At 40.9% G+C, this 26,028-nt stretch overlaps 1 protein-coding gene across 1 annotated transcript in view; it reads left to right on the top strand.

Annotated features, from left to right (window-relative positions):
• Positions 1–18,718: 18,718 nt before the first annotated feature.
• Positions 18,719–26,028, top strand: part of LOC122812359 (lysophosphatidic acid receptor 2-like) — a 452,180-nt gene continuing 444,870 nt past the window's right edge. The window contains exon 1 of the mRNA XM_044084784.1: positions 18,719–18,899. The gene's annotated coding sequence lies outside the window, so the exon portion shown is untranslated. The remainder of the gene's footprint in view (positions 18,900–26,028) is intronic.

Raw genomic sequence — 26,028 nt, 5'->3', positions numbered from 1 at the left:
CTCTTTGATCTTTTCTGCAATTGGAGCTACTTTGGCTTCTGCTCTTATGTCCTCACTTCTTCATCTGTTCCACAGTGTGCATCCTATCACCTTTCCCAGGCACTTCATTTCCATCACCTCTAGCTTCTTCAACTGTTCTGCCTTTACTGCCCAGGTTTCTGTACCATACAGTAGTACTGGTCGTATCACTGTCTTGTACACTTTACTTTTCAGCTTCTTTGGCATTCTTCTGTCATAGACTACACCTGATACTCTATGCCAGTTGACTGCAGCCCCTCTGATTCTAGCTTTGACCTCTTCATTCAGACTACCCTTCCCCTCAACTGCTCCTCCCAGATACTTGAAGCTGTTTACCTGTTCCACTATCTTCCCTTCTATCGCTATTCTCAGCTTCTTCTGATTTCCCCAATTCACTGCAATTACCACTGTCTTATCTGTGCTTAGTTTCATCCCATGTGCCTTCAGATCTGCATTCCATTCTCCTATCCTTTGCTGAAATTCTAGCTCAGAGTTTACCTGTACTGCCACATCGTCTGCATACAGCAGCTTTGTTGATCCTTCCCCTCCAACCTGTTTGCAAATGTAGTCCATCAGCCATATGAACAGCAGTGGGCTCAGAGCTGAACCCTGATGTACACCCACACCCACTGTGAACCCCTCTGTGAGGTCAAACACTGTCTGTACTTGAGTCATTGGGTCCTTGTACATAGCCTGCACTAATTCTACCAATGTTTCTGGGACTTCAAACCACCACAGTACTGCCCAGATCAGTTTTCTTGGGACCTTGTAAAAAAAAACACAACAAATTATGTAACTACTCAAAAAAGACTCAAAGCAAGGTTCATCAAAGGTACATTCACAGTTTAGTCATCTTTGTTGATTTTTTGTGGATAAACTGTGGATGTACCTTTGATGAACCTTGCCTTGAGTCTTTCTTGGGACCTTGTCATATGCTTTCTCCAAGTCTAGGAATGCCCAGTTGGACTCTCTCCTCATCTCTAGCTTCTTCTCAATTATCTGTCTCAATGCAAACATTGGGTCAGTTGTGCTGCATACTGATCTGAATCCAAACTGCTCATCTCCCATCTTACATTCTACTATTCTGTGTATCCGTTTATCAATCACCCTCTCCAGAACTTTCATGCAATGTGATAGGAGTTTGATGCCTCTGTACTGCCCACAGTTGTGGATGTCCCCTTTGTTCTTGTACACTGGCAGAAGTATGCTTATTGTCCAGTCATCTGGGATATGCCTTTCTCTCCACACTGCTATTAGTACCCTCAGGAGCCATTTCTCCCCTATCTCACCCAGCATCTTTATCATATCTGCTGTGACCTCATCTGAGCCTGCTGCTTTCCCTGACTTCATCTTTCTTAGTGCTGTTCTTACTTCTTCTAGGGTGGGCTCCATTTCTTCTCTAATCGTAAGCTGTTTCTGGGGCAGTACAGCTTCTGTGGGGTTTTCCTCATTCAGAAGCTGCTAGAAATACTCCTTCCATCTGCCTTTGATGTCCTCTGGGTTGGTGAGCAGGTTGTTGCTGGCATCCTGTATGAAAGGTGTCTGAATATCTTCTTTATCTTTCTGTCTTTGCCTTGCAACCTGATATAGTTTCTTTGTGCCCCTTACTGTGTCACTTTCCAGAAGTTGGTACAGTGCCCCCAATGCCCTATTCTTTGCTATTCCAACTTCTTTCTTAGCTTTTTTGTTAGCCAACCAGTAGTCCTTCCTAGACTGGTCAGTCTTTTCTGTCTCCCACTTCTTCCTCCACTCCTTTTTTCTTTTGATGACTTCCTAGACTTCAGCATTTCACCACCAGTTTTCCTTATGTACCTTATTTCCATACCTGGCTCAGCCACATATCTTTTCTGTAGTCCTAACACATGCTGTTTTTAGGCACTGCCATTCTTCTTCAACTCCACCTATTTCCTCCTCTTCTTGGGGTGCTAGAGCCCTGAGTAATTCTTTGAACTGTTGTACTTTCTCTCCAGTCAACTTCCAGGTCTTCAGCCAGGTCTCTGTGGACCTTAGAGCCTTCTCTGACCACTGCTTGCAGCTGATTCTGGCAACCAGTGGTTTATGCTGTAGGCTACCTGTTTCACTGGGGATGACTTTGCAATCATGGATTCTGCCCCACTGCCTTTTCCTTACTAGGAGGAAGTCTACCTGAGTTGCATGTTGACTACTCTTGTATGTGATCTTGTGACTGTCTCTCTTTCTGAACCATGTGTTGGCTACTATCAAGCCATTTGCCAGACAGAAGTCTAGAATGGCTTCTCCTTCTTTATTCTTGTTGCCCCACCCATGTGGACCCAGGCAGTCCTCATATCCTGTTCTGTCTGTCCCAATATGCGCATTCAAGTTACCCATTATCAACATGAAACAATTCATGTTGTTCTGCTTTATTTAGTAGGTCCTGCAAATGCTGTCTGAATGCACTCTTTTCCTCATAGTCATAAACCTGCTGTGGGGCATAGGCTGATATTATGAATACTGCCCTATCATTACACTGGAGTCTGACTGCCATGAGTCTGTCATTAATTCTGATGATATCCCTTACTGCCTTCTGAAGCCTCTCTCTCATCACAATTCCTACACCATTTCTAGCCTGCCCTCCACCGAAGTAGTAGACTATGGATCCCAAGCCAATTGGCTTTGCTGCACTGCCCTTCCATCTCATCTCTTGGATACATAGGATGTCCAGCCTCCTCCTTATCAGCATGTCATCCACTTCCAAACTGTGTCTTGTCAGTGAACCTACATTAAGCGTAGCAATTCTCAGTTTATGTTTGGCAGGTTGGTTGGTTTTTCAACGGAGCTATCCCAGATAACCCAGGCTGGGCATCTAGACACCGGACAGCCAGCAGCTTACTGACCCAGGGCTGCTGGGCTTTATGGTAGGCACACACTGGCCAATAGGGGCACACCATTAGCATGGGTCCCTGGCATGAGTCAGAGTAGGCCGGGTCCTCAACCCACTTATCACTGGTAACTACCCATGCCCATTTTTGATGACATTAGTCAACATGACGGAATCACCTACAGCCATATTTTACACGGAGTGGCTAGCCCTGCCACAGAGTGCAGTCTGTGATCCATGTTCTCCTATCTTGAGGATACTGCACACCACAGTAGATGCCCAAAGCGGTTGGTCTGTACAACTCTTCCCCCTACAGGGCACCATGTAGAGACTGTGCTGCTGCCCACAGCTCCATTCATTGGTAAGTTTGAGATGGAAACACTCAGCATGTTTTTCGGACATGGGAGAAACCCCACAGAGACACAGGGAGAACATGCAAACTCCAAACAGGCATTCAGGATCAAACATTGTACCTTGTGCATGGGAGGCAAAGACCTTAACCACTAAGCCATAGGTCATCTTAAAGAGGGTTTGGAGTGAAATGCTACCACAAACAAACTTAAATAATACAAAATGTTACCACAAACAAACTTAAAGATACGGGTACAGCAGTTTAAACTCCTTATAAAAGTGTGATTATTCAATAAAAGTATTTCACTTTGCATATGAGCCAAGAGACGCTCAAATATACAGAATTTATAAAGGCACTAAAAACAAGATAAGCTGTACTTTTAGTTTATGCAGGCTTGACATTTTTTTTCAGAAAAAGACAAAGGCCCAGAAATTTATTGTGTATTTAAGTATCACTCAAGAAACAATTTAACCAATGAAAAAAACATGTAAAATGTGCAGCCTGGATAATTTAAGTGTCTAAAATACCAGGCCAAACAGATTTTTTAAAACAAAAAATAAAATGGAGCAGGTAAAACAGGAAGCAGTTCTATCACTCACAGGCAAAAAAAAAGAAGTTACGTCTTACCATAATGTTCCATCTGTGTTATTGATCTTCATTCAGTCATTACTGATGGGTTATTGGTTCTGTCCTCAGAACTGAGCCAGCCATATGCCAAGCTTGCGTCAGCCAAAAACTCTCAAGCTAAGATGTTACCCAGCATGCTCCTCTCCCTGTTACCTCAGACTTGAGTTTGCAAGTTGTAGAAAGAAGCAGAGGGTACCTCTGGTCAAAATGACCTGCTGTTATAGGACAATGAAATCCATCAGAAACTTTTGGAAGGGGGAAGGAGGGTGGGAAGTAATAACTGAGCAAAGATCAACAACACAGATGGAACATTATGGTAAGATATAACTTCTTTATCTGATGTTGTCAATCTTCGTTCAGTGATTACTGATGGGACAGAGTCCCCAGCTACCTTTATTCCTGGGAGGCCCTCATGGAAGGACATTCCTGAGCACCACTGAACCAAATGAAACTCTTCTTCTAGAGGCCAAATCCAATTTGTAATCAGTGATGAAAGTATGAGGTCTGGCCCAAGTTGCAGCTGCACAGATGTCATTTCGAGAAGCTCTAGCATGAAAGGCAGCAGAGGTTGCTACTGACCTTGTAGAATGGGTCCTTACAGTTCGAGTTAAAGGGATGTTGTGCTTTTTGTAAATAAATGTTACACAGTCTTTCAACCATTTAGCCAATGTGACCTTAGAAATGGGACATCCTAATCTAAGTCCAGAAAAGGCCAGAAAAAACTGATCTGATTTGTGAGAAGGTCTTGTTCTGTCCAAATAAAAACAGATTTGTCTATGAATGTCTAGGGTATGTAGGCAATACTTTCCTCTGTTTGAATGATTGAGGAAGAAAACTGGAAGGTCAATTGTTTGGTTTATAGACAGTTCAGAAATCACTTTAGGCAGAAAGGATGGATTAGTTCTCAGTGATACTCTATCTTTATGGAAAACCAAATAGGGGCGTTTGATGCACAAGACCTGGAGTTCAGAAATATGTCTGGCAGAAGTAATGGTGACCAGAAACAAAGTCTTCCATGATAAAAACTTGAGTCCGCAAGAGGGTTCTGGTTCAAATGGAGGCGCTATCAGGGTTTGTAACATTAATGACAGGTCCCAAGGCTGCATTGGTTCTCTAAATGGGGGGTTTCAAGTAAATCATACCTTTTAAGAAAGTTTTGTACAACTTGTGTGACATAAGTGAGGGATCTTGGTAACTGTTGTGAAAATTAGATATAGCAGCCAAGTGAACTCAAATGGTAGAAGCTGATAGTCCAGACTGAAAAAGATTTGAGAGGTATTCCAATACTAGAGAAACAGGAGCTGAGAAAGGATCCATATATTCTTCTTTTAACCATATGGTAAATCTTTTCCATTTGCTGAGATATGTTAGTCTGATGGAAGATTTATGAGAGGCAATAAGTATGTCACACACTGAGGAAGAAAGGTCATGCTGCCTGGCAATCACAGAAAGTGGAGGAGCTAAGCTGTGAGCTTCAGGCTGGTCAAGTTGGGGTGAATCAGGTTCTGTGGAAGAGAGATCAACTCTGGTGTTGGATTGAGAATCCTTGGTCAATCTAGCAGGTGAAGCCATAGAAAGGGAAACCAGATTTGTCGAGGCCAATATGGTGCAATGAGGATTACTTTGCTCTTCAACCGGTGGGATTTCTTCAGAAATTGGGGAATGAGGGGAGAGAGGAGGAAATGCATAAAGTAGACCCGAGAGCCAATCATGGACTAGAGCATCCCTGGGTGACTGTCCCCGAGGGAGGATCAGGGTGAGGTAGTTTGTGGTTGGTTGGAGAAGCAAAGAGGTCGCAGCAAGGATAGCCTTAGCAGTTAAAAATCTCCGCTGCCGTTAGAGGAATGAGGGACCACTCGTGAGGTTGGAGAATGTACCTGCTCAGTTTGTCTGCTATCACAGTGGAGCTTCCAGAAATCTGCATTGCTATCAGAAAGCAGTTGGTAGCTATCTCCCAATGCCATATCCTCATGGCCTCCCGACAAAGTGGGTATGATTTGGTTCCGCCTTGTTTGTTGATGTACCAGACTACTGACATGTTGTCTAACTGTATTACAATAGTCCTGATGGAAGGATGGAGTGGATTGCTTGCAATGCTAAAAGCACCTCCCTCAGTTCTAGGACATTGATATGCAGATGGACCTCTAGTTCCGACCAAGTGCCTTGGACTGTCTTTCCCTGAAACAGCCCCCCCACCCCATTAGAGAGGTGTCTCTGGTGGTCACTGTAGCCTTGGGTTGATGGGGGGTGAAGGGACAAGACCACTGTAGAGAGTTCTGTGACATCCACCAGATTAAATCCTGTTTTCACCTTTGAGTCTGTGCAATTTCTTGTGTCTAGAAAAACCCTGATAAACTCTAGAGACTGAGAAGGGGTAAGTTAGGACTTCTGCCAGTTTATGGAAATGCCTAGGCTTTGTGCTGTGTGAAGAGAGTATGCCAGGGCTTCTTCCACTAGACGCCTGGTGGGGGGGTGATAATGAGCCAGTCATCTAGATACAGAAACACCTGTAATCCTTGAAGTTGCAGGTGGGCTGTGATGACTGCCATGCACTTGGTGAACACTCTGGGGGCTGTAGAGAGTCCAAAGGGCAGTCCTTGAAACTGGTAATGACTGGCTCCTGCAAGGAAGCGAATAAATCTTCTCGATGGTTTGTCCATTTTAATGTAGTAATACGCATCTTGAAGATCTATAGAGCACATCCAATCATCTTTTTCCAATAGTGGAAGGATAGACTGTACCATGACCATCCAGAATTTCTGTACCTTTACAAATTTGTTTAACAGACTAAAATCTAAAACTGGTCTCCAGTCCCTGGACTTTTTTGGCACTAAAAGGGGTCTTGAGTAGAATTCGGATCCTATCTGGTCTGGGAGGACTATTTGGATGACTTTTTTTTTTTTTGTAGCAGCTTTGATATCTGTAGTGCTGCTTCTTCCCTTTAGTTTATGATGGGGACAGGACAAAGACTGAAGGGGATGTGATAGCCTCTGATGATTAACCATTGTACCCAAGAATCTGTGGTTATGATTTGCCAGCCAGAAGGGTATAAGGAGAAACGCCCCCCAACTGCTTCCAGAGGTAAACAGCTGGGCCGCCCTTCAGGAGCGCTGGTAGGGTTGACCAGAGAAAGAATCCCTGGAACCCTGATTTTGCGGACCTCCCCTGCCCCAAAAGGGGCATCTTCCATTGGAGTTTACCCCTCTGTCCCTGGGGGAGAACTCAGCACATGCATCATGGAAAGGGCCCTGTGATTTTGTATGCCACATCTTTCCACTACTCTGATTTCTGGAACAGAATCTCTGAGGGGAGTCAAAATGGACACCATCGGCAGATAAGGTCTTACCGTCTTGTTCGCATTTAGCCAGTGTGTCTTTTACTTTGGGTCCAAACAAAGAAGAGGCTTCAATGGGAGCATTCAGTAAGGAAGCCTTGAAGGGGTCCACAAAGTCACAAAGGTGCATCCAGGCATGCCGTCTCATGACTATGCCTGCACCCGCCGTTTTAGTTGCTCCTTTCGTGGTGTGAGAAATCAGGCGCATGGAGGAGTTGGAGATGGATTAGTGGGTGGCTAACTGTGAGGACACTTTGTCACGGACCTCATCAGAGACAGCTCCAGCCAAGGATTTAGAGAGCTCAGTTATAAAGTCCCTTTGAAGCCTGGTGAAATGTGACAAAAAGTCCAAGGACCTGACTGCAAAGATCGATGATGCAAAAACATGCTTCCCTAGTCTATCCACCACCCGGGTCTCCTTGTTGGGGGGCTGGATAGTCTGACTCTCTTCTGCCAATTCCTTTTCAGTTATGGCCGCCACCACCATGGCATCTACTGGGAGACCTTTAGACCAGTGGGGATCACTCTCAAGGGGAGATAAGATTTTATCCAGCTTCTGGGGAATAGCTTCAACTGTGTCAGGAGCCTTCCATGCATGCTGCACGATGAGCTGGATGAGCTCGTCAGCAGGTGGAGTAACTCAGGAGGTAGGGGGTCAGGCATGGAAAGCCTGCAGGAACACAGACTCCTCTGAGGAAGGGTTGGAGGACTTCCAATCACCTCTCTCTTTCAGGATTTCGAGGATGTCACCAAAGGACACCTCATCAGAGGGTGACCATGGGGACCCTTCCCTATCATCGAAATCTGTGTCTTCCCTCACGGCCTCTACTGGGGAGTCCACGTGCTTCCTCTTGCATGTGCTCTTACGATGCACTTCCTCGGAGGGTGGTTCTGGAGAGGACAACTTAGAAGGGGTCTCCTCCTGAGACTCCCGTGCCCAGTGTCCAAAAGAGTGGCTTTCATCAACTGCGGCCCAGAGGAGGAGATAGATTCCAACAGTACAAACTTGCCTAATGAGGCAAGGGCCTCTCCATGACCTGGAAGGCTGGCCACCTGAAGAGGTATGGGAGCCCAGAACCAAGCATGACAACCTTGGAACCAGGAGCATAACCTGCCCGGACAAACCACCCCCCTGGTCTGGAGTCTCAAGAGGGCTGTGAAGTGGAGGCACACCAACAGCACAGCTACTGTCCTGAGAAATGACCAGTGGGACATGCAAGAGAATAGGTTGGAATCTGTGGAGAAAAATGATCACCTTCAAAGGGGAGAGATGTACTGGAGTTAGAAATTCTTCTGGCCACAAGCAGTTCATCGACAAGGCGCACAACATCTTGCTCAGAGAGGCTTATTGCATAGATAGTCCAGATCCTACTTGAACGAATGATGTCTGCACCAAAGATAACGGTGCTGTAGCAGTAGTGTGTACCAAAAACTCTGGTGCCGATGAGGTCTGCACCATCAGAGATGATACCAAAGGTGTCTGCACCGAGAGCAAGGTCGTCTGTGCCAAGAGGTTGTCTACACTGAAAGGGTCGGTGCCAAAGGCGTCTGCACCCCGAGGTTGGTGCCGAAAATGTCTGCACTGGTAAAACCGTTGGTGCCGAAGAGGTCTAAACTGGAAAGAACATCGGTTCCGAAAGGGTCTGTGCCAAGGCTGGTGCCGAAGGGGTCTGCACCATTGGTGAAAGCTGAAGCGGTCTGCACCATGATTGGTGCCGAAGACGTCTGCACCATGATAGGTACCGAAGAGGTCTGCTCTATTATAGGTGCCGAAGAGGTCTGCACCAATTTCAGACATGGTGCCGAATATGTATCCACCGAGAACTTCGGTGCCGAAGGGGTCTGCACTGCATGCTTCGGAGCCAAAAAAGGGTGGATGTCAATTCCAATGGTACTGTCAGTTTTAACTTTTTGAGTCTCGGTTCCTAGGGTCTCCAGTGAGAGACGATGGAAGAAACCTCGAGGACGTCTCAGCATGACTTTTTTTTTGTGGGGCTTCAAAGGAGGTGATGAAACCTCCAGCCCAGAGATAGCCTCGCTGAAGGAAGTTTTTAGAAGGCCCTTTAAAATCACTTATTCTTCCTCTCGTTGAAGGTATAAGTGGAAAAATTCTTACATATCCCACACGGAGGTTCAACAGTGAGGTGGGGGACACCCAAACAGTATACACACAAAATATGTGCATCTAAACACCTTTTAAAAACCAGGACTTCCTTTTCTGTTAGACATCATTATTCAAAGAAGAAAGAAAGAAGAAGAAATTACCAACAATGGTATGAGAGAGGCTAGCCAAGAGGGTAAAGAAGAAGAGATTGCCAGCAATGGTAACAAGGTTACCTAAAAAGGTAAGAAATATTTTGAAATACTGAAAAATAATGCAATAGGGTAAGATAAAGACTTAGCTATTAATAAACTTGGTAAATTGTTGAAAAATGTGATAAAATATCGAACAAATATACTTAGCTCAAAAGAAGTGGCTTAACACGGCCGTTAGGCAACGCGGCAAACAAGATCTGAGGTAACAGGGAGTGGGGCATGCTGGGTAATATCTTAGCTCGAGAGTTTTTGGCTGATGCAAGCTTGGCATATGGCCAGCTCGGTTCTGAGGACGGAACCGATTACCCATCAGTAATCACTGAGCAAAGATTAACAACATCAGATATATATTTTCCTCACCTAGCAAGGAATCACCAGCAGTGCTCTTAGTTTATGCAGGCTTGACCTTCCCTTGATGAAACCAAACTGGGTTGGGTCAAGTGTCTGAAGGTTTTCACTGTCAGTGTTAATTGTTTTCATGATAATTCTTTCCATGACTTTGCATATAAGAATAGTCAAGGTAATGGGTCTGTAGTTTCCAGAATCAGTTGATGGTCCTCCCTTGTGCAGAGGGATGACCATTGAAGTCTTTCATTTGCATGCCATAAAGCCAGTGTGGAGGTTATGGTTCAATAGTGACTCCAGGGGTCCTGATAGGATGCCTCATTAATAACCTGAAATGTGACCCAAGACCTGCCCCTACTGATAGATAGAGGGGTTATATTTGATGATATTTCCTGGGGAGGTGGATGTGGGTGAGAGAAGGTAAAGTTGTCAGCCAGATTTGCTATAACTCTCAGTTCCATAAGCATGATTCCATTTACCAACAGTTTGGCACCCTGTTGTGTGCAGCGATTGAGGTATTGGACATAGCTAAAGAAGGCCTTATTTTTGTTCTTGGCCTGGGATGCCATCTTTACCTTAAAATTTGCTTTCCTGGACTTAATTATTCCTCTTAGTTGTCTATTCAGTTTGATGAGAGAGTTACATTTCCTAATTTTAACTATGACTTTTTTCTTTTCGTGTACAACCAGTTTAATTTTGGATTCAATCAGGGTGGTTTGCTTTTTAAGTGTTTTGGGCTTATTTCTAATAGGCACAGCAGCCTCTACACAGTCACTGACATGGCTATACAGAGTTTTCTGTGAATAATTCCACGTAGGTTGCTGTGTTATCTGGGTCTGGACGGACCTAAACTTTCGACAAATTAGGTAGCTAAGGTAGTTTGCCTTAGAGTAGTTTCTAACTGTTATATGGTTTGATGCAGTTACAGAATTGATTCTTATTTTGAAGGAGACTGCTTTGTTGTTTGACCTTACCAGACAGAACATGACATGGGGGGGGGCAGCATTTTCCCATATTTGGGAGCACCACGTCTGATATGTTTGTACCTTTAGTAGGCATCTGCACTAACTTGCCCAGGGGTGTTTGTTTTTAGAAAGTCTAGGAATCTACATGCCTGTAAATTTGGGGTCATGTAGAATTCCCAGATTATAGAGTGATAATTAAAGTCCTCCAACAGTACAGTATTTGGTTGAATGGGGAGATTCTCCAATAGGTCAAGTATGAGCTAAGGGTTTCATAGGATATAAAGGGTAACCTATAGCTTTCTAGGATATGGTATAGGACTTTGTCTATGGTAATCTGGATGTGGATGAACTCCAGAGTGTCATCCTGTTTAACTACCCTAGAGGCATGTTTGTTTATGATATAGATTGAGACACCCCCAGCTTTAGTCCTTGGCTGTGCAGTTGCTCGTCTAAAAGTATGGAAGGCACTGAAGCCTTCTTTGTGACTTTAAACCATGTCTTGGTAAATGCACAGATGTCTACATTCTCCAAAGTGAGGAACACTTGGAGTGTGCAGTGTCTTGTTTAGACTCCTGGCACTAAGCAGTAACACCTTTAAATTTCCTTGGGTATATTTTGCTATGCTGGAAGGTTTGTCATTTTGACATTGCCTAAAAATGGGGGAGGATAGTGTTTTTTACAATATTAGAAAACTTAGGGGGGCAGGTGCAGATCATCTTTGCAAAACATGTTTGCTAACCAAGTTCTTCCATGCTGTCAACCATTGTATCCCCTAGGCTAACACCAAAATTAAGCCAATTACTAAAATCAACCATCTTGTATTCATATCGTACCATCATTCTTTGTGAAGGTAGAATGCTGCTCAGTGCTATTTACATACCAGCCTGTGACACACAGTCTGAGAGCTCCATGTCTCTTTTTTTCATATAGTCTAGGGAGGTACGTCTTACATCATGTACACCTATATGGGCTATGAATGAATCACACTGGTATCTGTGGTGCAATGACTTGAGTGCATGCTTAACTCATTGGATCCTGCCCTCAGTTGGCTACTGACTTATTTTCTCATTGTTCAGCTTGGTGAGTGAGGCATCAGTATGTCGTATAATGGAATCTCCTATGACTAGAGTCCTGGGTAGTGTATTGGCTTGCATTATGGCTTGGTAGATCAGGCTCCGCTGTCTGTACCTGTAGGTGGAGTGTTAGGTGTTGTTTCTGTTGAATGCTTTCAGGTTTGCTGTAGATAATTTTTGTGGGTGGCATGTCTGGCAGGTCTTTGGGGTTTGGGAAGATTACATTTAAGTGCCTCAGCATAAGTAGGTCTATGTGTGGGATGTGTACTATGTGTGGTGGGTGTAGTGTATGAGTCTGACAACCAGATTGTTATTATAAGTGTTTGTACTTGGTAGTTCTGCCTCGAGACATTGAGTATATACACCTCTCTCATACTGTATTTGCTTCTTTGAGGATTAAATGATTGTCAGTGAACATTAGACAATTGTTACATTGCCTCAATATACCCATATCCACGATCTCAGATCCTTTATTGGGTGAGCTACAAGGATGTGGTGCATGTGCTGTTACTAGTGGGCAGACTACAGGTGCTTTTGGGACTAAAAGACTACACTAGGCCATATAATACTAAATCCAATGGTCAGTGCTCCCCAATGCATATTCTAGCTTACCTGTGCTACTGTGCAAGCAAAGTATTTGCTCTACACTCACCAAATTACTGGTACAGTTTCAGAAATAGTTTTATATGGAAAATGTGGTTTGTAGGTATCTGTGTTTATACAGGGCACTACTAACCACTGCTGCCCAACACTCCAAATTTATACAGACATTAAAACACAGGAAAATGGCACCTAAGCCCTCTGGCCAATAAAACAACACTTCAGCTTTATTATGTGTTTCCCTATTCAGATAGACCAGGCTGGATCTATAACAGATAATTGAGTTTGCAGAAACTCAAAATTCATACGGTCAAGACCATATGAATGAGTTTCCAAAAACTCGAACATAAAAAAAAAAAAACACAAAAATCTACCTTTTTTATACTTTTGCTGGAGGTAAGTCCCCCTGCACTCCACAACCCCTGCAAATTATATACACAAATTATGAAATCTCACTACAGTGAGGAAAATGGTAAATTTCCCGATCCTCACAGTATCGTGATCTCCTGATAGGGACCCCCCAGGCCATCACCTACTGCCACTGTATGGACTACCCCAGTCCTCTTAATGTAAAAACACAAAAAAAGATTGCTTGAGAATGTAATGGTACCACAAAACAACTTAAACAAACCAAATAGACAGGGTGATTTTTGTATTCGGCACCTTTAAAATTATTTAAAGTGCAAAATCAAAAAAACAGACCAAAATAAAGCAGTATCATTCTAAAATAAGCTAATTAAAATGTAAAATAATATAATAAATCCCAGAATGGAGCAAAACTGACGCAGGACCCTCTCAGAGTGTGGTTAGGGTGCCAAGCAGATAGGTGCTCTGGGAAAATGAGCAGGAGATATTTTTATAATAAAGAGGGTTTACTCAAGGAAAATACTGGTTTGCTTGGTAGGCACTAAGTATTATGGATCTGTGAAAAAGAATGGGTGGGAAAAGTACTTAAATAGCTTACACAAGAGACAACAGCACTGAAAAAAGGGGAGGGAGGGACTTTAGACATCAGATTACCATAAGTGATGGAAGCCAGAGACACAATCTTTTAAAATCATAACAGGAAAAGGGGTGGGAGGGTTAGGGAAATTTTCAAGCTGCAAGAAGACAAGCTAGAGAGGGATCCAATCAAATCCAATATTGCAGATTTAGTCCAATGAGTCTGAGCTACAAATCAATGACCCCAGGTAGGTTAGAATTTCAGAAACATTAGCTTAATGTTTCGGTGGGGGCTGGGGCAGACACAAAGAGCTATGGAACAGAAAGGCACTGGAATGCAACTTTAAGCAGGTAAATGATAGAATACAAGGCTCTAGCAGCAAAACTGAAATATAAACAGCTGCAAAAGCAACATACCTCTCAATTGCCCAGATTTTTGCAGAATGTCCAGAGTTTTAACTCATATTTTTGGTCTGTTCCTCACAATATTTTGATTTTCTGGCAAATCATTGGCAATTCATATTGGATTAAATTCAGAAATTAATGACAGGCATTAAAACTTCAGACTTCATACCCTTCAGAAAATTCATGCTAATGCAAAACCTGTTATTCTATCAACTTTTTAAGTTTGTAAGAGTAATATTTTAAAATGTCCTTATTTCTGAGCCTTTGCCCCCCCCCCCCCCATTATTTATGGTTTTGTTCAGATTTCTTGCAGTAAGAGGTTGAGAGGCATGAAGAGCAACAAAGTACCAATCTTGGGGCAGAATTTACAACACTGCTATTATTGCAATTCTACCACACTCTATGGCACAAGACAGTGCAGAATTTTACTAGTTAACACTGTTTATGGAAAGAATCAGTAATAAATGACTAAATGAGGCTCAAATCTGACAGTAGTTCACAGTTCTACCACAAATGGGAACGAACCTACAAGACTAATGTTCCAGACAGGCTGAGATAGAATTACAGTGTAATGTATAAACAATACTAATTGGCAAAGGAATTCTCTTCTCTCATCTAGAAAACTGACTGCCCATTTTCACATCTATAACCCCCTTCTTCTCTATCTGGCACATGGGGTCAGAGTGTCACATCAACAGTGAGCATTATCTAGTGCCAATGTTCACATCTCCTGGTGGCTAGCCCTGATGAGGTTGTTCTTCAATTTTACTACTCTGCTCTTCTCACATAATTTCTGAAGGTTGACCCACTTTAGAAGCTAATGTAAATATTGTCTATTCCACTTACTTGTTAACTATAATGCAATTACACAGTTTTTCTATATAAGTAATCTGAACTATTCTTTACTGCTTACATTTCTGCCTTTTTTATTTTTTTTGCTTGTGAAATTATGTGATTTCTTAGAAATAGGGACATTCCCCCTCCTACAACATATACATTTCTGGTGTGGGTCTGAAATAAGTGTTAGGCATTGAAATAAGGCACTGCAGTGGTGCTACCACTAAAATGAAACTACATGTCACTAAATGTGCAAATATTTATATGTCTGAAGGACAGAAAGTCCTATAAAATCCTGTAAAAGGTGCAACTTTTATTTATTTTCAGCCATAAAAAGACAGTTTTGTGAGATTTCAGTTTTTAAGAATATGGACTATGAAGCAGGTATTATTTTAGACAAGTACAGAGTACTAGTCTGTTTAAGTTATCATCATTCCGAGAAAAGTTCAGAAAAAAATCTGTTGCCATGAGGGATATACCACCCAGGTACTGCAATGCACTTAAAGCTGCCTATGGCAGGGGGAGTGGAGGGGGGGGAGTCAGCCCCCTTGCTGGATATTCGTGGCTATCATCCAATGGTATTAACTTGTTGGATATTCATGGCCATCATTCAGTGGCATTAGTCAATAATGCCCAACATTAGAACTTCATTTGTTATACTTTAACCTTATTAAACTTTTTAACTTTCAAAAACGTATGTAACTAGATTAACAATTACATGTGCCAAACACTTAACTGACAGCCCCTATTGAGCTGTCAATCAAGTTGACTCTACCCACACCCGCACAAAGTGCGATGGTGTGTCCTAACTGATCTACTTCACTTGACCTACAACTGACCGACACCCAATTGACCTAAATTTAATTTGACTGACAACTCATTTGCCTGACTCCCATTTCACTGACAGCTTACAATGCTGAATTTCAACATACTAAATCTTAAATCAAACTTAGAACACTAATAACTAACCCTTTCCAGAACTTAAAAACTACTTACTTACCATAAGTCACAAAGGCACAGGACCACTACGAGCTGGAACCAATAATTTATTTAGCGCTTTTGTCAGTTGTGAACTATGACTTCTTCAGAATAAAATGCAATATAAAAAAAACAACATATATAACCCCAACCTAACCATAATTGATTAATTAGATAAGTTGTAATTAATTTTTAAAGTGCCAACATCATAACCAAAATGTACATATAATACAATATATTATATGACACAACATCATATACTTCTATTATAATACATATAAAAAACACATCTTATATATCCTAAATATTTGATAAAACAATAATTTAGTAACCCTAAAATGTCTAACATAGAATTAGAAATATTTATTTATTTATTATTTATTTATTTCCAGTTTGATTACCGGGGAAGTCCACTGGGCCAGAACGTACCCATTTTCAGTGGAGGCCCGGGGAGAAAAGCTCCAAAAGCAAAGCAAATACAATCTAAGTTACATAGTGTAAAAGATAGTAATAAAATATATACATTTGGAATAACATTACATTGAATACAGTTAGTAAAAAAGCAAATACACGCAGTATACTTCAAAAAACATCACTAAACTCAGATTTAAGTTTTAAGTAACTAACTAATGATATAACTTCATTTAAACCTGGGGGATTCACCGCATTGACCCTCAATTGTCACAGCAATTCTTTATACTCTAAAAAGGTGTCACTGGATCCCCCTCTCTTATCCAAAACTACATGTTCTAATACATAAAATTTAAAATTATGTTCAGGAAACTGAATAAGGTGTTTTGCCAATGCATTTTTATTATTACCCCTCCCTATATCATAAATGTGCTGGTAGATGCGTGTCCCAAAAGCATTTTTAGTTTTGCCCACATATTTTTTTACAAACCTGACACAAATAAACCACATTTTTGGTACCACAACTGCTCTTGCGCCAAGATCACACTAGCCCATAGGAAGGTATTTCAACATTGTGTCCTTCTAATATAAACCTACATTGAGAGCAGTGGCCACACTTCCTAGTATATCCACTCTGCTGCATACTTGTTTCACTCTTTTTACTTTCTAACATGTTTTTTATACTAATACTTTTTTATATACCAGTTAAAAATCTTAGAGCATGATGTACTGAAACTGAAGAAATTGCAAGTGGAAGGTCAGTATTTAAGGGAATGTTTGAAACGCGAACAGATTCCCAAGGACCTTAGGTGCTGGAAGTTTCCTAATGGCCTAGTTAAAGACTCGGATGTTTAACAGACATGGTTGCGAACTATTAGAGTTATTATTGAAGGACAATGAGAAAAAGTTTAATGTTTTAAAAGAAACTGTTAGCAGGCTGGATGAGGAAATTAAACATGATTTGTGTGCCCCCACACCCCCCTAATTATATATACTAACTCCAAGATCGCACTACAGTGGAGAAAAGAGCATGTACCTTTAACTTGCCTTACAGTACTCTACAAGCTACTACTGCTGGGAACACACAAAACATTTGCCAAATTACTTTAGATACCTCCATAAAACCCACATTTAGAAACACTACTTTCTAAATGACTATCAGTATTCTAACAGTCAGCACGGTAAGTTAATTCTTTTTATCACAAGCAAGTTACAGATGAAGGAAAACCCACATGTTGTTGCTTTTCTTTCGGCTTTTCCCGGTTAGGGGTTGCCACAGTGGAACTCCGGTCCTCTAATGATTGGCGGTTGATTTTTACAGTGCCAAAGTACCAGCCCGACGCCCAACCTTCAACAAAGGCACACCCATTCACGCATGTCTTTCGAACACCACTCGACCACGGGGAGGACTTGCAGACTCCACACAGAAGGCGCTCCAGCCAAGAATCGAACGGGAGAACCTGTTGCTGTGAGGCGACAACGCTACCGCTGCACCACCGTGGCTTCTAAGGAAAACCCACACGTCTATGTCTTAAATGTCGGTCAAATGAGAGTCAGTCAAATGAGTTGTCAGTCAAATGAAATTTAGGTCAATTGGGCGTCACTCAAATGTCATAGGTCAAGTGGACCCATCCTTTTATATATATATATATATATATATATATATATATACATACATATTTATATAAACCTTTGTATTCAGCATGCATGGGTACACTTTCAACTTTTTTTTAAGTAGCCTAAAGTTGCTTGTTGTATGAGCCTTGATTTCTGCAAAAAAAAAATGTTACTTAAAACAAACACAAACAGCTTAACCATGTCTCTCAAACTCAAAATAACTTAGTTTCACAGTTTAAAACGTTTGCTATAATTATGCATTGGGAAATATTTGTATAGCCTTTATTCGGTTATTTACCGCAGCATGTTCCCATAGACAAGTGTAACAATAAAAACGACCAACAAGTCTAGAAGAGACAAAAAAGAAAAAAAAATGGCAATATTAAAGCAGCGGTCAAAAACCAATCACGGACTGTATCTTTGCGTCCGGTCATAGCTCTCAACCTTCCATCCCCAAAATGAGGAACACCAGCCCTCATAATGTGGAAAATGGGCAAACTGTGGAACACATACTAATGGCTTACTAACAATTTTAACTAGGAAGGCCATAGGATGGTTAAAGTATGCTGGTATTACTTATAAAGAAGATCTTTTAATTAATTAATATGATTAATTTCTATTTACCATGGATTTCACTTAAAAAATTCCTAACACTGAATGTGTGACAGAGTCTTTCAATGTGGAACATTGAGGAACTTTGAGGAAAATTAACTTTTTAAGACCCCAAATGAGGTACGTTCCTCGTAACCACTTGAGAGGTATGCATCCAGTAAGTAGCTCACCACCGGTGTAGGAATAATTTCACCACACATCACGCTCACTCTACAGAGTCTAACCGGGAAACCCCCTTATATGTCTGACGCGATAAGATTGTTTCGTTTTTCTCAACAGACAAAGTGATAGAAGCATCCTGCCCCGCAGCGCCCACTAATGGCCAGGTCCTTCACTTCGTTTCCAGACACCTACAGGTGGGCCGCGGCTTTTACGTCACAGAGTTTACACATCCTGCAAGGTGTAGGCGTGGCCAGGCATTTGGCAGGGCGGTGCTAAGGTTTTGGAGCCGGGTTTCTGTGTGTTCTGTGCGAAGGGTGGCAGAGGCTTTAGTGAGAGGTGTTGCAGGGTCAGTGAGGAGTCCGCAGGAGGTGAGGGTTACTAGCCATTGTGGAAGTGAGGTCTTCAAAACATCGGTGCCTCTTTGATCTTTTGTGGGATTTGTTTAGACCAAAAGAAAGAAACCAGAGTAAGTACTTTTCGATGCACTCTTTTTTAACCATAACATCACAACTGGATTTTTTTACTGTTTACACTGAAAGTTTGCAGCCCTCTGCAACATTTTTATCCCCCTTACTACCCGAAATTGCCACCGATTCTTGTTTTTAGCTCTGATCTGTCCGAGATGCCAATCAATCGATTTTCTGGTATATCAGATTGTCCACTATAGATTTTGTTTATAGATTTTGTTTAGCATTTTTGGTTTTGTTCCGTGCACTACTGTTGTAACATCGCTCGGCGTGGTTGATTTAGTTAACACTTCTGTGGCTTGTTTGTATTTGTTTTAGAAGCTGCCACTGGAAAGAGAGTTAATTTAAGTTACATGTATCGCACACAATAAAACAAACTGGGCATTTTGCAAATTTTCAGCCTTATAATTGGCTCTTAGATAAATACAAATTGTGTAATTATTGGGAGGTGCTGACTAATTTCTTAGGATTGTTCAGAGACACATTTCTGCTGTTTAGCGGCATTTTCACATACTCTTGATCTGCTGAAGTGTGTGTGTTTGGGGGGTTGCCTAGGACGAAACATGAAGCATCTGGTAGGAAAGCCTGCTTTCAACATCTTGTAAATTGAGATCGTAGGCTAGCTGATGTTGGGTTGCTTTATTTCATTCATCCTTTTTCACTTCAGCACTTATATAATGTGGCTGGTGTGCCTTTCTTGTAATTCGTGAGTAGTTGCAATAAAATTAACATGAATAACAAGAGAACTTTTTTTTTTTGTAAGATTATAGTTGAAGTTGGATAGTTGATGCAGATTGCCCCATAGTTTGCACTGAAGAATAAGATAATTGTTGTTGCCCTAAAACTATTGTATCTTGTAAGTTTTCCAGATATATGAAGTCCTAACAATAACTCATTTAGCCACCCCTTTACTTTGCAGCCTTGAAACAGTTTAATTTACTGTTTTTTTTTTCTTATTGATTTGTGTTTATGTGTGTGTGTAACTGCAAAGTGCAGAAATTGGAGTTTGTGTAGAAAGCTGAACTGTATTTTGAAATGAGCAACCCACCTCTGCATTCACTGTCTAAGTGCTATACCCCCTATAGTACAGCTTTGATTCAGTCCAGATGTTTATGTTCTAAGCAGCGGTTACTTGTTCAGTCTTTGTTTACTGAGTATGGTTGGAGGGTCCCAGGAGTTTTTCAGATGTTGTTTTGCACAATGGGAGAGTAGATATGTAAGAACATCACTACAGTTTTTGTACACTGAATTAATTTGATACAGAAAGTGCATAGTAGTAATCATGAAAACAGTGAAAGTAGCAAATGTATATATACTGATTTGCAGATACTTGAAATAGCTGGGAAGTTCAGAGCTACAGTGAGAAGAAGAAATTATGACCGAGATCATGCTTAGAGGTATGATTGTATCTGATATGCATTGCAAGATGTTTGCCAGGATTGTAACCCTTTATCTTTTATAGATAAATGCACAGTTGCAGACCTATGATTGGCTTGTAACTGTGCTGTGCTACTTCAGGGTATGCAGAAATGACAATGCACAACACTCATGATATGTGTGCAAGAGTGTCATAAAACTTTAAAATCCTTTCATCTGTTCTCTGTAGAGTTCCCAGTTCATTATGCACATTCAGTCATGTGGAAGCTACATGCACATGCTAAGGGTTGATTTTCCCTGGCACAACGGCTGTGTTTGGCAGAGGGTACGTTTTTTCAGCCTCGTCCATTAATGTCAATAGAGCAGTGCATTGTGTGTAAAATATGGAGGCTTATTTATCTCCTAACCTTTCCATATTCTTTCTTACTGGTTAAGGTATTTGCCTTACAAACACAAGGTGCAGGGTTTGAGTCTCACAAAGGATACTTGGCTAGGCTTAAAACAGCTCACAAGAGCAGTTAGCTTAGTACTAACCTATGAATCTGTGCATATAGAGCAAGGAGTGTCATTTTTGGATTAGGTGCAACATGAGTTCTGTCTTGCTGCTGTAGTTGCATATGGACATTTAAGATTGTGGCCGTGCAATTGCTCCACTCCATTTCTTTTCATTCTCATTTTGTTTTGCAGACTAGTTGAAATGAAACCTTCAGATAATTAGAATTTGAAACTAGGGATTTTAGATCTGTAGAACTAATTTTCTTTTAAGAGAAATTGGTATGCCGCAGATGGAAATCCTAGACAAAAAAGTGTTTGGTTGGTGAGATGGGCATCATAAAGTCAAGTACAATGTACTGAAAACAGTGCCCTGAGCTAAAGTACTGAGCTTAAGACAGATTTTCTGAACCACTGCTGTTTGATAGAGGAGTTATCAAAACCGAATGTCTGAACTCAGTCCTGGCTTCATGAAAAAGGCAAACTGTTTACAGATGCAAGTGTTTTTTTTGGGGGGGGGGTGGCAACACCCACATCCCCTTTGCTACATAGCCTTTTTGAGTACAAGGCTGCATAGATTTTTTTTTTTAAACTTTGTTTTTAGCAAAAGCTAGTATTTCCCTTAGCTTTTAAAAAAGACATAAATAGTGGTCAGTAAATTAAGAATTCAGATTGTTGTCTTTACTTATTTGTATTTCATGGTTGTTTAAAATATGTCCTTGACTGACCGTGGGCAGAGTAAGTCCGCAGTATCAACCACCAATTAGACAAGTATTTTCATTAAATTGTAGAGCGTAGTCTGTTTTCTATGTAGCCAGCGAGCCTCTTAATAAAATGTGAAAAATTGTTATGAAGTGAGTATTTAGAAGCATATGTTATTTACAAAACATGTTCTTGTTATAAGTGAGGGTGAGAGGAATTTAAGAGGGTGAGTGGTGTGAATATGAGCCAGAGGTTGCAGGTTAGAACCGATAATAGTCTGTTGGCAGCTGAACATTATACATAAGTTCATATGTGTGTACTAGGCTAATGGCCCTGGGGACTTTACAAGCCTAGCCCATAGAAGTGCCCTGGCATTGTGCCGCCCATCATTAGTTACCAGTGCCTCTGTCAATGAGAAAATGATATGAATAGAAGTATGGTGGGTATTGATAGACATTTTGCTGCATAGTAAATGATCTTATGAGGTTGTTTACTGTTATCTGATACTATGTGAGAAGGGTTGACATTATCTGGTTTGTGTACATAAGGCAGGCTACTGTGTAACTATGGTAAACTCAAAAGACATGTTCCCTGAACTAGGTATTGTAGCATCTGTTTGTATTTGTAAATACGTGTTTGTTTATAGCACATCCTTGTATCTGTTATGCGATCCTTTTCACCCGGTTTGTGCTTGCAAACGGTCCACTGAGATCAGTGTGCTACCCCAGCAAACAAATACAAAATAAAGTAAAAAAATGAATGAATAAAAACTTTGAAAGCTACATTCTCAAGGCTAAATTAGCAGCTGGCAGTGACTTGAAGACTTAATCCCTTCTGTAATAGAAATGGAAACCACTTCATATACTTTCAAGGAAAAGTCTTAATAACGGGAGAAAGACAGCTGATACATAATTGCACTGTAGACCTTCTTCTTTCGGCTTTTCCTGGTTAGGGTTCGCCACAGTGAATCACCTGTCCACTCATAATTGGCAGTTTTACAGTGCCGAGTTGCCAGCCCGGCACCCAACCTTCCACAGAAAGCACACACATGCACACACTCACACCTAGGGCCAATTTAGAGTATCCAATCCACCTACAGCATGTCTTTGGGATGTGAGAGGAAACCGGAGCACCTGGAGGAAACCCACATGACCACAGGGAGGACATGCAGACTCTGCACAGAAGGCACCCCAGCTGAGGATCGAACCGGAGAACCTCTTGCTGTGAGGTGGCAATGCTAACTGCTGCACCACTGTGGCCACCCAATTGCACTGAAGACCATATTGATGAAATTGTACAGTTTTTATCTATCTCTGCCCTTTTTAGCAACTTAGATTTCCAATCATATACCACAAGCCATGGTAAAACCTTAATACCCGCACACTCCTTTGAGTACTTCTACATTTTATTGTTGCATCTTTGAGCTATTGTTGTAATGTTGAATAAAAGTCTTAAGATCTTCACTTTAGAAGCATTAATAAATATTTTAAACTCCAAGGTGACTGTAGCATTAACAAACACGACTTGCATAGTTGGTTGCAGTATCAAACACAACTTGCATAGTTGCATATCATAACAAAAATGTTGGCCAGCTAAGTGCAGAGGCAGGAGTTGAGGACACCCCAGACTGGTTTCAGTTGATTAATGCCTGCCCCTTTCATGCTTGTCTTTGCGTGTCTCGAGCTTTTTTGATCTATGGTATATGAGAAATGGAGTCTGCATGGAGGGAGGAGAAGAGAAGGTTCTGCTGAAAACTTTTTTCAGTTTGAACTAGTTTTCTGGGTTTACAGTCTGTGGTTTTCAGGATGCATCTTAAAGTAAAACTTCTTTCATCAAAATTGTTTTTTCCTTGCTTATTGATTTAATGCTGTGTCTGTGTAACGGCGGTATTTGCATTATTCACTGTTAAATCTGCTTTCATGCTTCACTAATAGTAACTTCCTTACTGTGATTCTGTTATTGTGATATTCCTGCATAACTTGATATGTTAACAACTTTTGTATTACATGTAAACATTTCTTTGTTTTTGATTTGCATTACATCAACAGGATGAACTTGAGAAATATCTCTTGGGATTGCAGTTATATCTCTGGTAATAATAAGTAAAATAATCCCCTCTATGAAGTATAAATTTTACTACATGGAAACACTTGGTTCAGTAGCATACATTTTGAAAACAGAATTTTACACAATTTTTATGTGTAGCATTTATAAACAGTAGCATATTAGTTGACAATTTTGAAGTTGGAGTTTTGTTATCTAAGTATTTCTGAGTATACTACCACGCCTTCACTGAAACGCAAATTTACAGTTCTGTGTGGTTGCATAAGTCGAATCTGAGGATTTTGAAGGATGTCTGAAATGAACTGTTACTAACCATACAGAGCTGGGACGATCTGCAGAGTTTCAGTAGTGTACAGTTGGAAATCTGTTAGAAATTTCTGCACTGCTCTAGGAATCTTTTCTCTTTCATGTTCTTACAGACATACTCTCTCTCTCTGGATTTTGCTCTGATTTGGTTGACGTGTCGGTCAACTGTAATTAATGGCTGCAATATAAGCTACGGATCATAAACGGCTGTCTGTTGACTGTAGGATTAGTTTAGAGTTATAAATAAAATTCTGTACCTCAACTTTACCTTCTGGTACTGATCTTATCAATGCTGAAAGCTTGCTACTGATCCTACTGTGTCATTAGGAGGCTTGCTTCCCAAGTTTGGCAAAAGTAAACTAGATGTGGGTGTAAGTGTTCACAACATCAGCATTTCTGTTAGAAACAACCCTATCATCATCCCAAAAGTGATTCTGTAACTAAACAAAGAGTTGTGATAGTCTATATTCTAAAGTCAAAACATTTGTTACACCTCCTTCTTTAAAGTCTTTTTAGTCTTCCTGTCTCTGCAAAGCAATTAGATGAAACAGGAAGTAGTCGCATAATGTACATCATTAATCTTTATAAAGAACACACATTCCCCATTAGTGAAACAAGATCCATTTCAGGCTGCAGCATTTCTGGAATAACTTCTATTGTATAACCTTATGCCATTTTTTTTTCAGAGATTATATGCAAAATAGCATTCATTACAATGCATATTCACTCACTTTGAATGAGGGTCTTTCAAAACTAGAAACATTTTTCCAAGGAGTCAACAGTTGTAGTTGGCATACAGTCCAGACCATAGCTTCTTTGGCTGTTCTTATGGGTTCAAAGGTACACCTGGTGGTGATCTACTGTTTACGTGACAGATGTTGCTCATCTTTACTTTAGTTACCTTACCCTAATCTCTCCCGCATTGTCACACTGGTGTGCACTCACTAAGCCTTTTCTTCTGGGCATGCCAGGATAAGCTCATGCTTGTAAACCTACCACAACCTACAGGCATTTCTGACACCTAATGTCTGTCTTTTGGAGTAGTGTAACATAAACATTTGCTCATTTAAAACAAGCTAATCTTTCAGTACATTTTCATGCACTTTTTGACAGAGTTTTAAGTTTCGCGCTCCACGGTGTAGTTCACACAGTATGCACTAGTGCACCTTACATGACGTATAACATCAGTATATGAGAAGGTGTTTCAAAGTGTATCTGCTTTTTCTGGAGTGGGTAACTTTCACATTATTATCATCAGTGATGTGACATTTTCCTGAGATGTAGAGTTGTATTTTCTTATGCTATTGGTACTATTGCCCAACACTGCACTTTTGCTGACCTCATGTGTGGAACACTTTGTTGATCAAGGAAGTTACGGTTATGAGCTGTATGTCTAATAAAAATATAACTGTACAAATGTTTATGAAATCTTTGAATTTCAGATGATATTACCAAATGTTCCTTGTCCGGTTTTGAGTATTTCAGTTCAGCATATGTCACTCTATGATGCATAAATCCTTGGAGTTTCTTGTGCTGTTAGGCATTCTGGATGAAAGCGCATCTCCCGTGTCATAATACACATTAATGTAGGAAAAAACAACTTTCTGTCAATTGAATAACAAATAAGTAAATTCTGTTGACTATAGCTGAGTTTTAGACTTTTCACGTTGTTTCATATTCCTTTCCCCATGTTCATCTTGTACATGTGATAAGTACTTGTTTTTTTTCTAATAAAACAATTTCCACTGCTGTCTTTTGAAACCCAAGTTGCCGTCCTTTTGTTTGAGCTCTACATACGGTCTTCTAGTATTGTGTTTGTAAATGTAGGACTAGTATGGGAATTTGTCTAGTGTCCTGACTAGATTCTCCCTGTATATGTAAATGCTACCTTGTTCTGCGAAACGTAAGCCATTTGCCTACTGGAAGTAATCTAGTAAACAGTAATAAATATACAGTGGCTTAGTAATTATGTGTTGTAGTGCCACCATACAGCGGTAAATAATGTGATGATGTCACCACGATGCAGTCAGGAGCAGCTTTAGCAGGAGAGTGTCAGGACTGTGTAGTCATGCCAGGGGAAAAAGCTTTATAATGGAACTTTACTGCCACAATAACTGCATTAACAGTGCTACTGGACGAGTCATCAAATGACCGAGTGGAAAACATTAGGCAGGTGGCAAGCCTGAC

This window comes from Protopterus annectens, chromosome 9.part0 (assembly GCF_019279795.1).
Source record: "Protopterus annectens isolate FY-2018-M chromosome 9.part0, PAN1.0, whole genome shotgun sequence".
In the NCBI taxonomy this organism is placed as follows: Eukaryota; Metazoa; Chordata; order Ceratodontiformes; family Protopteridae; genus Protopterus; species Protopterus annectens.
Note: the sequence above shows the minus strand (reverse complement) of the source record. Positions and strands in the feature narration are given on the sequence as shown.